At 38.1% G+C, this 16,049-nt stretch overlaps 1 protein-coding gene across 4 annotated transcripts in view; it reads left to right on the top strand.

Moving 5' to 3' along the window:
- Positions 1-16,049, top strand: part of KYNU (kynureninase) — a 180,276-nt gene that overhangs the window by 27,286 nt on the left and 136,941 nt on the right. The window lies entirely within an intron of this gene.

The following is a 16,049-nucleotide window of genomic DNA, read 5'->3' as shown; positions in this document are numbered from 1 at the left end:
TTCTTGACCTTCCTCTTCTTTTCAACCTCCCTGGGGGCCGTCTTCATTTTCCTATGGCTAGAGAACTGAAGATTTAATTTGCTCTTTTGGCCATGCCCTTTCTATGACTGTGCCTGTCTTTGGCACCAGGAGACAATAGGATAGAAAGAAAACAAAAACAGATTTTTCCACAATTTAGGAACCCCCATTCCTCTGGTCAGAGAGAAGGGCTCTCTTCCTCAACGTTTAGGGTGCTTGTGAAATTACTGATGCTGTAACTGTCCCAATTGTCACAGGATTGACTGTTAGCTAGCATGGAAGAGAAGAGAAAAAGAAAATACACAGGGTACCCCCCACCCCCACCCCAGCCCTTCAGGGGCCTCTCTCCACTCCTCTGATCAGAAATAAGGACACTGGGCTTCTCCTGGAGCTTTTTTCAGTCCACAACCACTGGGAATAGAAAGGAATATCTGGCTATCTTTGAATTCAAGACAGGAGATAACAGAGAAAGGAAAGGAAATATGAAATTCAATGCCAGTGATATTTGAGTTCTGGTTTTCTCCCCAGTACACCTGTTCCGTGCAATCTGTTCAGGGCTTTTAGTTACATTTAATGGAATAAACAGTGGAGTAAGCTTGTGCCATCTTGACCAAAACTGAAGCTGCTCCTTAGGGATTTTAAGATGCAGGGCTATGTACACTATACAAGGAAAGTAAATGAGTCCTTACTCCCTTGGTTTGCTTTTGGAGAGTATTAGTCTGTCGGTAATACTTTGATGTATGTGCTCAGAGGACTGTGGTCTTAGACATATCTGAACATAAACATAAATTCCAGTTCGCAGTCTTCCAAATTGCCAAAATCCAATTCAATAATGTAAAAATAAAAAACAACCATATTTGTGCTACAAATATTAAGATTTAGATAATTAGACAGTTCTTACCCAACAAATTCATAGTAGATACTTGTAATTTTCTTAATTTTACCAGGGCTCAAAATAATCAGAACGCAAATGAAGCAAACATAGCTGGAATCTCTATGTGTTTTATTACTAATTGTAACACACTCAGCAACAATCCCATGTTCACCAATCCTCGAAAACATTGCGTATGTTTGGAAAGGATATTTTCTTTTATGTTAAAAAAAAAATAAGTCCATATTATTTTGAAATTTTTGTCTAAGAACAGTACTTGAATAATGCTTCTCTATATTATATAAAAAAAAAAAAAAAAAAAAATTTTTTTTTTTTTTATATTATATATTATTACCCACATTTTTCTCATGGCCTTCCAGTAGGGTTACATCCATTTATATGCATCTGGAGGAACCAGAAAACCTAACCTGTTGCCATTCATTTGATTCCGATTCATAACAACCCTACAGAACAGATTAGTGCTCCCGCATAGGATTTTCAAGGTTGTAAATCTTTAAGGAAACAGACTGCCACATCTTTCTCCCATGGTGTGGCTGGTGGGTTTGAGCTGCCAACTTCTCTGGTTAGCAGTTGAGTGCTTAACCACAACAGGCCTCCTCATCTGGAGGAAAATACCTCTTAATTAGGAGTTCTTTTGAAACCAAAATCTTTCTAATAGGGATTAACTACCACATAGTGTTTTGTTTTGTTTTGTTTTCCTTTGTTTTTGCTCCACACCTTTAAGCCAATAAATTGACAAAAAAAACTCCAAAATTACAACAACCAATCTCAGGACATTATTTACCAAAGCAGCTTTTGAACTTTCGAACTCTTTCCTGAATCATAGGCCATAGCTTAGATTCAGCTCCGCTTCTCCATGTGAAGTTGTGCCTTAGACATCTCTTCAAGTATAAAAAGTAGGAAATGGAGCCCTAGTGGCACAGTGGTTATGAGATTGGCTGCTAAACAAAAGGTCAGCAGTTCAAATCTACTGATCCTTGGAAACCCTATGGGGCAGTTCTACTCTGTCTTATAGGGTTGCTGTGAATATGACTTGACTTGACAGCAATGGGTTTGGTTTTGGTTTGTTGAACTTAAAAAGAAAGAACATTCATTAAAAAACAATTTTAAAGTGGAATATGACAGCAAACTAATCTTTTGATCTAATGAACAAACAGCTAATTGATAATATTCCAAAAATTCAAGTTAATTAGATTTTTAAAGATTAAAAATTGTTTTGCAATGCCAAAAGGAAATATATAGACATTTATAACACTGAGACTTCTGTTGACTGCTGGTTTCTGTGTATACCACAACCTTGAGGCCTGGCATACATATCAAAGAAACACAAAGAAGAAAGGACAAAATATGCGTGTGTGCAATCCCTGAAACCTGATAAGCAAAATCATTAAAATTTGAGTTCCTTTTTACAATTAACAATTTTATTTTAGAAAATATGTTTTACACAGAGAAGCCATCTTAAGAATTTGTGGAACTTACCTTTGCCTCTGGAGCAAACCATAGGTTTCTTCTACATTTCCTCTTTAATTTGTAAAAAGAAAAAAAAAAGTTACATTCTATTTTCTGTTTAAAACTTACACTTGCTTTTTATTTATTTATTTATTTTTGTTTAGTGTATGTGCTCGTTTGGGAGTTAGAGGTATGCTGAGGTCTTTACTGTGTTAGCTCTTGGGGCAACTGGAGTGGGTCCTTTTCCTCTGTCCTGAAGCATCCTTAACTATGTGTTTCACAATGCGAAAAGGGTTGGGAATTTTTGCTCTAGAATGATTTCACATGTGTTTTATTACTGATTCTTAAATTATTTAAAATGGACTAATTAAATTGTAATATATTAACTTGAACTTGAGGATAATCTATATTCCATGACCTTGGGTAATGCAGTTAAACTAAAGGAATCTCAGTTTTTCTTTTGTTTCATTTTTAATAAAAAAGGCCAGACCATCTGACGTATGGTCATACAGTGAAACTAGTTGGTGGGATTTTAGAAGAATGCCTATCCCCAAGCACTACACAGACCAATTAAATTAGAATTTGCATCAGGCACAGGCACTGGTATCCTGTCAAGCTGTTAATGTGAGGAACCAGTAGGTAAATCCAAATGAGAGATATGAAAATCTCCTTTTTTATTTTTAGAATTAAAAAAAAAAAAACTATTTCATTAATACATGATCATGACTAGATGAAAAAGTAACATGTCTTTATGTACATGATTTTGATGTCAGTGGTAGTTTATCCCTTTGAAACACAAGATATCTGGGACTAGTATCTAAAGTATTTCCATTAGTGTCACGTTTGGCAAACTTTAATGATATTAATTGGATGCTCCAAACATTTATTGAGTGTGTATTGTAAGCAAGCCCCTATCAAAGGAAATCAGTATATGAAGAAGACATAAAACTTTACTCAAAGATACTAAAATGATTACGACTCAAAGCTAAAAGGTAGCTTCATGGGTATAACTTAAACCAAACGAAACTCTTTGACATTGAGTGGATTTCAACTCATAATGACCGTATTGGACAGAATAGAACTGCTTCATAGGCTTTCCAAGGCTGTAATCTTTATGGAAGCTGACTGCCACATGCAGAACAGCCGGTAGGTTTGAAACTCCTACCTTTCAGTTCTCAGCCAAGCATTTAACCACTGCACCACCAGGGCTCCTTTCATTGGTGTATCAAAAATGAATATATTAATGGGGGCTGTTTCTTTTGGATTAAGTGAACTCAATGAAAAGTAAGAGAGCTACGTCACTTGGGGAAGACCCTACTTGAAAAGTCTGCTTGTTAGGTTATAGTAACTTTAGCAGAAAGAGTCTAGAAGTATACTGCAAGAGGTGGGAAGTGGAGGTAGTCAGGAGAATGATAATACATCAGCTGAAGTGTGTGTTAACTACTTTAGGGAACTGGAAGTTCCAACAAAAAAATAGGAAAGGGCTAACATAAAGTCACCAAAGTCAGATTACAACAGTGCTAGTCAAATAAGGCTTTCTTGCATTTTCTACCTTACTCCCTTGGAGGAATTTGAACCAGGAGTCATGGGGAACAGGAAAACAAACTACAATTGACAGCTCCTCTGTTCCAAACTGCAATTTCCTAAATTTAGATCAGGCCTGAGCTGGAGGTGGTGAGAGGCTTTGAATTTGAAAATATGCTGTAATTTTTTTTAATAATTTTTTTTTTTTATTTGTTGAGGATATACACAGGAAAACATACAGCAATTCAACAGTTTCTAAATGTACAGTTCACTTATACTGATTACATTCTTTGAGATGTGCAACCTTTCTCACCCTCTTTTTCTGAATTGTTCCTTCCCCATTAACATAAACTCACTGCCCCCTAATATTCCTATCTAATCTTTTGAGTTGCTGTTGTCAATTGATCCCATATACATAGATTTTAAGAGTATTATGCTCAAAGCCAACGTTGTTTACTAGTTAAGCTAAGCTATTGTTTGGTCTTAAGAAGAATTCAGGGGCTAGTTTTGGTTTAAGGCTGAAAGATTATCTCAGGGTAATAGTTTTGGGGGTTCATCCAACCTTCATGACTCCAGAAGGTCTGGATTCCATGGTAAATTAAAATTCTGTTCTGCATTTGCCCACTTTGATTTGGAATCTTCTACAGAATCTTTAATCAAAATGTTCAGTAATGATAGCTAGGCACCATACAGTTTTTCTGGTCTCATGGCAAAGGAGGCAGTTGTTTGAAGGAGGCAGTTGTTCCATTTTCTCCTATTCCTGACTCTCCTTTCTCTGTTGTTCCCTGCAAATAGACACCACTTGCTGTGCCTTGGATGGCTGCTTGCATGCATTAAGGCCCTAGGCACACTACACAATGAACTAGGAGGTAGTATATAAGCACTGAACACGTTATTAGACCAATAATTGGGATGTCCCATGACACCATGATCCTAAACCTGCAAATGAAGGAACTAAATCCCATGAGGTATTTAGTTGTTGTCTTAGTTATCTAGTGCTGCTATAACAGAAATACCACAAGCAGATGACTTTAACAAACAGAGATTTATTCTCTTACAGTCTAGGAGGCTAGAAGTCTGAATTCAGAGTGCCAGCTCCAGGGAAAGGCTTTCTTTCTCTGTCGTCTTTGTGGGAAGCTCCTTATCATCAATCTTCCCTGGGTCAGGGAATTTCTCAGCGCAGTGACCACAAGTCCAAAGGATGTACTATGCTCCCAGTGCTTCTTTCTTGGTAGTATGAGGTCCCTGTGTCTCTCCACTCACCTTTTTCTTCTATATCTCAAAAGAGAATGGTTTAAGACACAATCCAATCTTGTAGATTGAGTCCTGCCTCAGTAACATAACTGTTACTAATCCCATCTCATTAACATCATAGAGATAGAATTTATAACATATAGGAAAACCACATCAGATGACAAAGTGGTAGACAATTACACAATACTGGGAATCATGGCCTAACCAAGTTGACAGATACTTCGGGGGGACACAATTCAATTCATGAGAGTTGTTCACAATCACATAAGCAGCCTCAGCAACTACTCTTTTTTTTTTTTCTGTCATTTTTGTAAATATATCTATCATACAGCTTTTGCCAATTCAACATTTTACACGTGTCCAACTTATTGACAGCAATTACAGTAATTAGCTGTGCAACCCTACCCTTAATCCATGTGATTTTCTATCACTGTAAGTGGAAATTCAGTACTCAATAAGCAATAACCTGCCCCAATAACCACTAGTAAACTTGGATCTGTATACCTTTGTCTTTTCTTATCTTTTATGTGAGTGAGGTCATACAATATTTGTCATTTTGTGATTGACTCATTTCACTCAGCATATTGTCTTCAAGCTCTATCTTTATTGTAGCATTTATCAAGACTTTATTTCTCTTACTGGCTGAGTAATATTCCATTGTATGTATGTATCACATTTTGTTTATCTATTCATCTGTTCATGGGCATCTAAGTTGTTTCCACCCTTTTGACTGTTGTGAATAGTACTGCAATGAACACTGGTGTACAAATCTCTTTTTGAGTCTCCACTTTTGAATCTTTTGGGTATATACCCAGGAGTGGAATTTTGATTTATATATATATATATATATATATAAAAAAAAAATGGGGTATATACCCAGAAGTGGAATTTTAATTTATATTTAAGAAACAAAAATGAAACTTTTTCCCAGGTTAAACTTGGAACCTGTAAACAAATAATATAAGTAGATAATTAAGGTCCTGAGTGGTGGTGACATTTTTGATGCATTCAAATGCTCCTTAGAAGCAATCAGGTTAGGATTCCAGAGCCATGAGCAAGGAATTATTCTGTGGTTTTTGTCAAGAAAGAAGACGTCCTGAAGCATGACTCTGAAATTTTTGACTTAAGGCCTAAATACAGCGAGCCTTGATTGCAGAAAGCTGCAACTTTTGCATTTTTAAACCAGTTTGAAGTTAAGTGAATCTTTAAGCAAGGCTCAATAACATGAAGGAGCATTCTAGCTCAAGGAAGGTTTAGAGAATATGAAGACATGGCTAACAGAGAAAATTCAGAAACATTTTGAAAATGTCCAATCTGTGCCAGAAGTTGAAGAGTGACCCTAGCACAAGGATCAGCAACCTCTTTTTTGTAATAAAATTTTATTAGAATACAGCCATGCTCATTCATTTACATATGGTCTATGACTGGTTTCCTGCTACAATGAAAAAATTGAATCATTGTAAGAGACCACTTAGGTTTAGGCCTGCAAAACCTAAAACATTTACACTCTGGCTCTTTGCAGAAAAAAGCTTGCCAACCATAGGACAAGAACACTACTACCATTAGTGGATCTCGCCTACTGGGAACTAATAAAGCAAATGCAACAGATGATCTGATTTGAAAAAAAAAAAAAAATCCACAGATCATGACACCTGTCAATGTCTTCTCAGAATAGATCAGACAAAACGGATTAGGAGGAGGAAATTGAGATAGCTCATACACCTCTTCTTCCCCAAAATGACACCAAGCCAGAGGCAATGGAAGAAGATCTTTCAGAGAACAAGAAGCAAAGGCATTTAAAGAAAAATAGCTGGAAAATTATATCTATAGGAAGTTGGTCACAGCTTGCAGCATTATGACTTACTAAAGATTTGGAACCCATTGAAAAGACATAATGTGCTAAGCAAGCAGAGGTTTACTTTGAAAAGGAAGATTGTAGTGAGTTCCATGACCTTCTTGAAAAAGCCGTTAAAGTGAGGAAGAAAAACAAGAGGACTATTGACATATTGCAAAAGTCTGTGCCCAAATTGGCAACTGCTATTTCAAAGAAGAAAAGTAATAAGGAGGCTGTCATTTCTACAATAAACATTTTGGCGGAAAACCAAACCCTGAAATGCTAAAATTTGTCAACAGACAGAAAGTATCCTGAAGAACAAGAATGACTGTTGTACATAAATCCTCACTGGTGTTTGAAAGAATAAATGCAATAAGTGTTTTCAGAAAAGAGATTTTCTCCAGTCAATGAGCATTAAATATTAAACAGAAGCCTTCCAACAAAAGCTATATGATGCTGAGTTGTACAACAGCCATGAAGCTGGCCTTGAAGGACTGAGAAGTACGTACACACCCAAAGCCCAACCAGTCTCAGGAGTATACACAGAAAGCAGAATCTCTAGAATCCATGAACAACTACATGAAAGTCTTTCAGGAGACTCTAGACCTGAACTCTAGCTATATAAGGAAGCAGCATATGGCTATCAGCAATGATTGATGTCTCAATATAAACGATGTGACAACCTTGAGGACAGGAAGAAATAAGTCATGATTGACCTGAAGTTCAGTAAATAATCCTCCGGTACAAATACAGAACAACCCCCAGTCACTCAGGGAACATGGAAAAAATCCTGTAATTGTAGACGTTTCAGAAGCTAATAGATGTGAATCTGATCACCATTTGATAATGCTATGATCAATCTCCCTTCCTTACCTCTCACTTATGGAATAAGTTGCTGGGCCTGCAGCAAGCATAAAGAAGCAAAAAGGAGAGAATGGGATAAAGGGAGAATGGCCTTGATCCATATAATTGTAAATATCTCTGTGAATGATACATTCTTTGTACAACTGCTGTCTGAGGGCCTCTTGAGGCAGTTTCAAAAGGTCTTTACCGGTGGGGCCTAGACGGCTGACTAGGGAGAAACTACCTCGGATCCCTCTTGCAACAAAGACTTGGAAAAACAAGTGAATCGATCACACACATGACAATCTACAAACCCTGACCATCAAACACAGATCTAAAGAGTCGACCTGAGTGACAGAGACTTAAATGAACAACCAAGGCGAAGCAACGACTGCTTTCGGAGCCTGGAGCCAGCATCCCAGTCAGAAAACTTTGGCGCCGGGCTTTGGACTGGGCGCAGGGGAACTGAGCACGGCATCCTGAGACTGCGCAAGCATGGGATGCAGCCCTAGCCCCCAGAAGTGACCTCAGGGGAAGCCCAGCCAGTGTGCGCAGGCAGTGCAGCAACCCGGCTGACAAGACGAGAAGTCACCGGGAGGCAGGGACTGATTTTGTAGCCTGGAGTGCGGCGTCCCAGCCAGGGAACCTCGGCACTGGGCTTTTGACTGGGAGCAGAAGAACTGACCATGGCTTCTGAGACAGCACAAGCATGGGACACAGGCTTGACCCTTGGGGGCAATCTCAACCCAGCCAAGCCACACAGGCTACACAACCCTCGGGACTCTCAGATAAAACAGTCATCACCAAACCAGATAAGAAACTTTGTCTATATTCCAGGGTGCTACTCTCTCCTATTTATCTGATCCCTCCCCTCCCCTTCCCAGGCGGCTTCATTAACATTGGAATTTCCTGAGCCAGAGAGTGAAGTGTGCTGCAGTTTCCCCCCTTTTTTTTTTTTTTTTTTTGGTCTTTCCCTAACTCATTCTCCTGGCCTGAGAGAAGCAGCTGCAAAAAAAAAAACCCAGGGACCAAAAATCCTTCCCTAATTGGACTAAAAACACAGAACCAGCTCCAGCCAAGCATATGTGATCCACAGTCTCGCGCTTTCATCCCCACAGGGAACGAGGTGGCTATTATAGTGCAAAGGCAATTCTGATAGGGATCTGACTGTAATTGTTTTAGCGGATTACTGGAAAGACAAGTTTCCCAGGTCTGATATCTCTGCATATACAACAGAGCCCTCCTTGACCCACAACAGGGAACTGAGGGCTGAAGCTCCCCCCAGACCACCTAACCTCCTGTCTTAGGGGACTAAGGAGGGTGACACCTACCAATCTGTAGAGGTACTTGCATTGGGTGCCTAAGGTACAGCTGCAGAGTCCACCCACCAATGTGCTTTAGGAATAGAGACACACCTACCTCACTGGCACTTGGGGGAAGCCTGTCAGCATCCTGACCCCCTGGAGTGTGAACCCCTGCTGCTACTAGAATCTGCTGCACACAACTATCACCACTACTTCCCTAGGTGGATAGGTGACAGTCTGCACCACACACATGATGACGCAAAATCAGATTCTACTCAAGAATAGTGAATGGACTCTTAGGCTTATATGTCTGGTAACAGCCCAAACCAGCTGGTAATAGGAAATAAGTGAGTCAAGGGCTACAACAATCAAGAGAGAGCAATCTAGTAGCCCATCTACGTATATTGAAAGAAACCAAACAAGATAAGACTCAGTGAGCAAATATAAAATAAATCACTACAGTATCTTAGAGATGCCTCGGAGACAGCAGTTGATATCAAACCACATAAAGAAGCAGACCATGATTGCTTCTACAACTCCCCAAATTAAAGAATCAAATCTTTCCCAAATGAAGATACAATCCTGGAATTGCCAGATGCAGAATATAAAAAATTAATTTACAGAATGCTTCAAGACATCAGGGATGACCTCAGAAATGAAATAACGCAACCTACAGAAAAAGCCAAGGAACACACTGATAAAGCAGTTGAAGAAATCAAAAAGATTATTCAAGAAAATCATGGAAAAATTAATAAGTTACAAGAATCCATAGAGAGACAGCATTCAGAAATCCAAAAGATTAACAGTAAAATTACAGCATTAGACAACTCAATAGGAAGTCAGAGGAGCAGACTCAAGCAATTGGAATGCAGAGTGGAGGATCTGGAGGACAAGGGAATTGACACGAATATAGCTGAAAACAAATCAGATAAAAGAATTTAAAAAAATGAAGAAACCCTAAGAATCATGTGGGACTCTATCAAGAAGAATAACTTCCGTGTGAATGGAGTCCCAGAACAGGGAAGGATAACAGAAAATACAGAGAGAATAGTGGAAGATCTGTTGGCAGAAAACTTCCCTGACATCATGAAAAATGAAAGGATATCTATCCAAGATGCTCATCGAACCCCATATAAGATTGATCCAAAAAGAAAAGCACCAAGACATATTATCACCAAACTTGCTAAAACCAAAGATAAAGAGAAAATTTTAAGAGCAGCCAGGGATAAAAGAAAGGTCTCCTACAAAGGAGAATCAATAAGAATAAGTTCAGACTACTCAGCAGAAACCATGGAGTCAAGAAGGCAATGGGATGACATATACAGAGCACTGAAGGAGCAAAACTGCCAGCCAAGGATCATATATCCAGCAAAACTCTCTCTCAACTATGAAGATGAAATTAAAACATTTACCGATAAACAGAAGCTTAGAGAATTTGCAAAAACCAAACCAAAGCTACAAGAAATACTAAAGGAAATTGTTTGGTCAGAAAATCTATAATGTAAGATACCAGCACAACACAAGGTCACAAAACAGAACATCCTGATATCAACTCAAATAAGGAAATCACAAAAACAAATTAAGATTAATTTTAAAAAGAAAAAAAAGCTCAAAACAGGGAATCATTGAAGTCAACATGTAACAGATCACAATAATCAAAAAGAGGGACTAAATATAGGTGGCATAGAACTGCCATATGGTGAGGGAAACAAAGTGATATAGGACAATACAAGTTAGGTTTGTACTTAGAAAAATAGGGGTAAATATTAAGATAACCACAAAGAGGTATAACAACTCCATAACTAAAAATAAAAACCAAGAAAAACGTAACTACTTAGCAAACATAAATTCAACTACTATGAAAATGAGGAGCACACAATTTACAAAGAAAAACATCTCAGCACAAAAAACTAAGTGGAAAAATGAAATTGTCAACAACATACACAAAAAGATATCAAAGTGACAGCACTAAACATATACTTATCTATAATTACACTGAATGTAAATGGGCTAAATGCACCAATAAAGAGACAGAGAGTCTCAAACTGGATAAAGAAACACAATCCGTCTATATGCTGCCTACAAGAGACACACCTTAAACTTAGAGACACAAACAAACTAAGATTCGAAGGATGGAAAAAAATATATCAAGCAAACAACAAGCAAAAAAGAACAGGAGTAGCAATATTAATTTCTGACAAAACAGATTTAAAGTTAAATCCACCACAAAGGATAAAGAAGGACACTACATAATGATTAAAGGGACAATTGACCAGGAAGATATAAACATATTAAATATTTATGCACCCGATGACAGGGCTGCAAGATACATAAAACAAACTTTAACAGAACTGAAACGTGAGTTAGACAGCTCCACAATTACAGCAGGAGACTTCAACACACCACTTTCGGAGAAGGACAGGACTTCCAGTAAGAAGCTCAATAGAGACACGGAAGACCTAATCACTACAATCAACCAACTTGACCTCATAGACTTATACAGAACACTCCACCCAACAGCTGCAAAGTACACTTTTTTATCTAGTGCACATGGGACATTCTCTAGAATAGACCACACATTAGGTCATAAAACAAACCTTTGCAGAATCCAAAACATCGAAATATTACAAAGCATCTTCTCAGACCACAAGGCCATAAAAGTGGAAATCAATAACAGAAAAATTAGGGAAAAGAAATCAAATACTTGGACACTGAACAATACCCTGCTCAAAAAAGACTGGGTTATAGAAGACATTAAGGAGGGAATAAAGAAATTCATAGAATGCAAGGAGAATGAAAATACTTCCTATCAAAACCTCTGGGACACAGCAAAAGCAGTGCTCAGAGGTCAATTTATATTGATAAATGCACAAATACATAAAGAAGAAAGAGCCAATATCAGAGAACTGTCCCTACAACTTGAACAAATAGAAAGTGAGCAACAAAAGAATCCATCAGGCACCAGTAGAAAACAAATAATAAAAATTAGAGCTGAACTGAATGAATTAGAGAACAGAAAAGCAATTGAAAGAATTAACAAAGGTATAAGCTGGTTCTTTGAAAAAATTAACAAAATTGATAAACCATTGGCCAGACTGACTAAAGAAATACAGGAAAGGAAACAAATAACCCGAATAAGAAACGAGATGGGCCACATCACAACAGACCCAACTGAAATTAAAAGAATCATATTATTATGATATTATCATAATAATCAGATTATTATAAAAAACTGTACTCTAACAAATTTGCAAGCCTGGAAGAAATGGATGAATTCCTAGGAAAACACTATGTACCTAAACTAACAATCAGAAGTAGAACAACTAAATAGACCAATAACAAAAAAAGAGATTGAAAAGGTAATCAAAAAACTCCCAACAAAAAAAGCCCCGGCCCAGATGGCTTCACTGCAGAGTTCTACCAAACTTTCAGAGAAGAGTTAACACCACTACTACTAAAGGTATTTCCAAGCATAGAAAATGACAGGATACTACCTAACTCATTCTATGAAGCCACCATATCCCTGATACCAAAACCAGGTAAAGACACCACAAAAAAAGAAACTTACAGACCTATATCCCTCATGAACATAGATGCGAAAATCCTCAACAAAATTCTAGCCAATAGAATTCAACAACATATCAAAAAAAAATAATCCACCACAACCAAGTGGGATTAATACCAGGTATGCAAGGCTGGTTTAATATTAGAAAAACCATTAATGTAATCCACTATATAAATAAAAGACAAAAACCACATGATCTTATCAATTGATGCAGAAAAGGCATTTGACAAAGTCCAACACCCATTTATGATAAAAACTCTTACCAAAATAGGAATTGAAGGAAAATTCCTCAAGATAATAAAGGGCATCTATACAAAGCAAACAGCCAACATCATTCTAAATGGAGAGAGCCTGAAAGCATTTCCCTTGAGAATGGGAACGAGACAAGGATGCCCTTTATCACCGCTCTTATTCAACATTGTGCTAGAAGTCCTAGCCAGGGCAATTAGGCTAGACAAAGAAATAAAGGGTATCCAGATTGGCAAGGAGGAAGTAAAATTATCTCTATTTGCAGATGACATGATCTTATACACAGAAAACCCTAAGGAATCCCCCAGAAAACTACTGAAACTAATAGAAGAGTTTGGTAGAATCTCAGGTTATAAGATAAACATACAAAAATCACTTGGATTCCTCTACATCAACAAAAAGAATATCAAACAGGAAATCACCAAATCAATACCATCCACAGTAGCCCCCCAGAAGATAAAATACTTAGGAATAAATCTTACCAAAGATGTAAAAGAACTATACAAAGAAAACTACAAAGTACTAGTGCAAGAAACTAAAAAGGACCTACATAAGTGGAAAAACATACCTTGCTCATGGATAGGAAGACTTAACATAGTAAAAATGTCTATTCCACCAAAAGCCATCTATACATACAATGCACTTCCGATCCAAATTCCAATGACATTTTTTAATGTGGTGGAGAAACAAATCACCAACTTCATATGGAAGGGAAAGAAGCCCCGGATAAGCAAAGCATTACTGAAAAAGAAAAGGAAAGTGGGAGGCCTCACTCTACCTGGTTTTAGAAGATATTATACAGCCACAGTAGTCAAAACAGCCTGGTGCTGGTACAACAACAGGCACATAGACCAATGGAACAGAATTGAGAACCCAGATATAAATCCATCCACATATGAGCAGCTGATATTTAACAAAGGCCCAGTGTCAGTTAATTGGGGAAAAGATAGTCTTTTAAACAAATGGTGCTGGCATAACTGGATATCCATTTGCAAAAGAATGAAACAGGATCCATACCTCACACCATGCACAAAAACTAACTCCAAGAGGATCAAAGACCTGCACGTAGAGACTAAAACGATAAAGATCATGGAAGAAAAAATAGGGACAACATTAGGAGCCCTAATACAAGGCATAAACAGAATACAAAACATTACCAAAAATGACCAAGAGAAACCAGATAACCGGGAGCTCCTAAAAATCACATACCTATGCTCATCTAAAGACTTCACCAAAAGAGTAAAAAGACCACCTACAGACTGGGCAAGAATTTTCAGCTATGACATCTCCGACCAGTGCCTGATCACTAAAATCTATATGATTCTGTTAAAACGTAACCACAAAAAGACAAGCAACCCAATCAAAAAGTGGGCAAAGGATATGAACACGCACTTCACTAAAGAAGATATTCAGGCAGCTAACAGATACATGAGAAAATGCTCTCGATCATTAGCCATTAGAGAAATGCAAATTAAAACTACGATGAGATTCCATCTCACTCCAACAAGGCTGGCATTAATCCAAAAAACACAAAGTAATAAATGTTGGAGAGGCTGCGGAGAGATTGGAACTCTTATACACTGCTGGTGGGAATGTAAAATGGTACAACCACTTTGGAAATCTATCTGGCGTTTTCTTAAAAAGTTGGAAATAGAACTACCATACAACCCAGAAATTCCGCTCCTCGGAATAAACCCTAGAGAAATAAGAGCCTTTACACAATCAGATATATGCACACCCATGTTTATTGCAGCTCTGTTTACAATAGCAAAAAGCTGGAAGCAACCAAGGTGTCCATCAATAGATGAATGGTTAAATAAATTATGGTATATTCACACAATGGAATACTATGCATCGATGAACAATGACGAATCTGTGAAACATTGCATAACATGGAGGAACCTGGAAGGCATTATGTTGAGTGAAATTAGTCAGAGGGAAAAAGACAAATATTGTATAAGACCACTACTATAAGATCTTGAGAAATAGTATAAACTGAGAAGAACACATACTTTTGTGATTACGAGGGGGGGAGGGAGGGAGGGTGGGAGAGGGTTATTTACTGATTAGTTAGTAGAGAAGAACTACTTTAGGTGAAGGGAAGGACAATACTCAATACAGGGAAGGTCAGCTCAACTGGACTGGACCAAAAGCAAAGAAATTTCCAGGATAAATTGAATGCTTCAAAGGTCAGCGGAGCAAGGGCGGGGGTTTGGGGACTATGGCTTAAGGGGACTTCTAAGTCAATTTGGCCAAATAATTCTATTATGAAAACATTCTGCATCCCACTTTGAAATGTGGCATCTGGGGTCTTAAATGCTAACAAGCGGCCATCTAAGATGCATCAATTGTTCTCAACCCACATGAGTCAAAGGAGAATGAAGAACACCAAGGTCACACGACAACTATGAGCCCAAGAGACAGAAAGGGCCACATGAACCAGAGACTTACATCATTCTGAGACCAGGAGAACTAGATGGTGCCCGGCCACAACCGATGACTGCCCTGACAGGGAGCACAACAGAGAACCCCTGAGGGAGCAGGAGAACAGTGGGATGCAGACCCCAAATTCTCATAAAAAGACCAGACTTAATGGTCTGACTGAGACTAGAGGAATCCCGGCAGTCATGGTCCCCAAAGCTTTTGTTGACCCAGGACAGGGACCATTCCCGAAGACAGCTCATCAGACATGGAAGGGACTGGACAATGGGTTGGAGAGAGACGCCAATGAAGAGTGAGCTACTTGTATCAGGTGGACACTTGAGACTGTGTTGGCATCTCCTGTCTGAAGGGGAGATAGGAGGGTAGAGAGGATTAGAAACTGGCAAAATCATCACGAAAGGAGAGACTGCAAGAAGGGAGCGGGCTGACTCATTAGGGGGAGAGTAAATGGGAGTATGGAGTAAGGTGTATATAAGCTTATATGTGACAGACTGACTTGATTTGTAAACATTCACTTAAAGCACAATAAAAATTATTTAAAAAAAAAAAAGGTCTTTACCACTGATAAAAAAAAAATTCTTTTTTTTTTTTAAATATCAGCATGAAGCTTACTGCTGTCACTTGAATTCTATACATCTTCTCTATCCTCCCCTAAAGATATCATTGCTACTTTTC

Source organism: Loxodonta africana, chromosome 6 (genome assembly GCF_030014295.1).
Source record: "Loxodonta africana isolate mLoxAfr1 chromosome 6, mLoxAfr1.hap2, whole genome shotgun sequence".
NCBI lineage: Eukaryota > Metazoa > Chordata > Mammalia > Proboscidea > Elephantidae > Loxodonta > Loxodonta africana.
The sequence above is the reverse complement of the archived record's forward strand: the minus strand, read 5'-3'. Positions and strand labels throughout refer to the sequence as shown.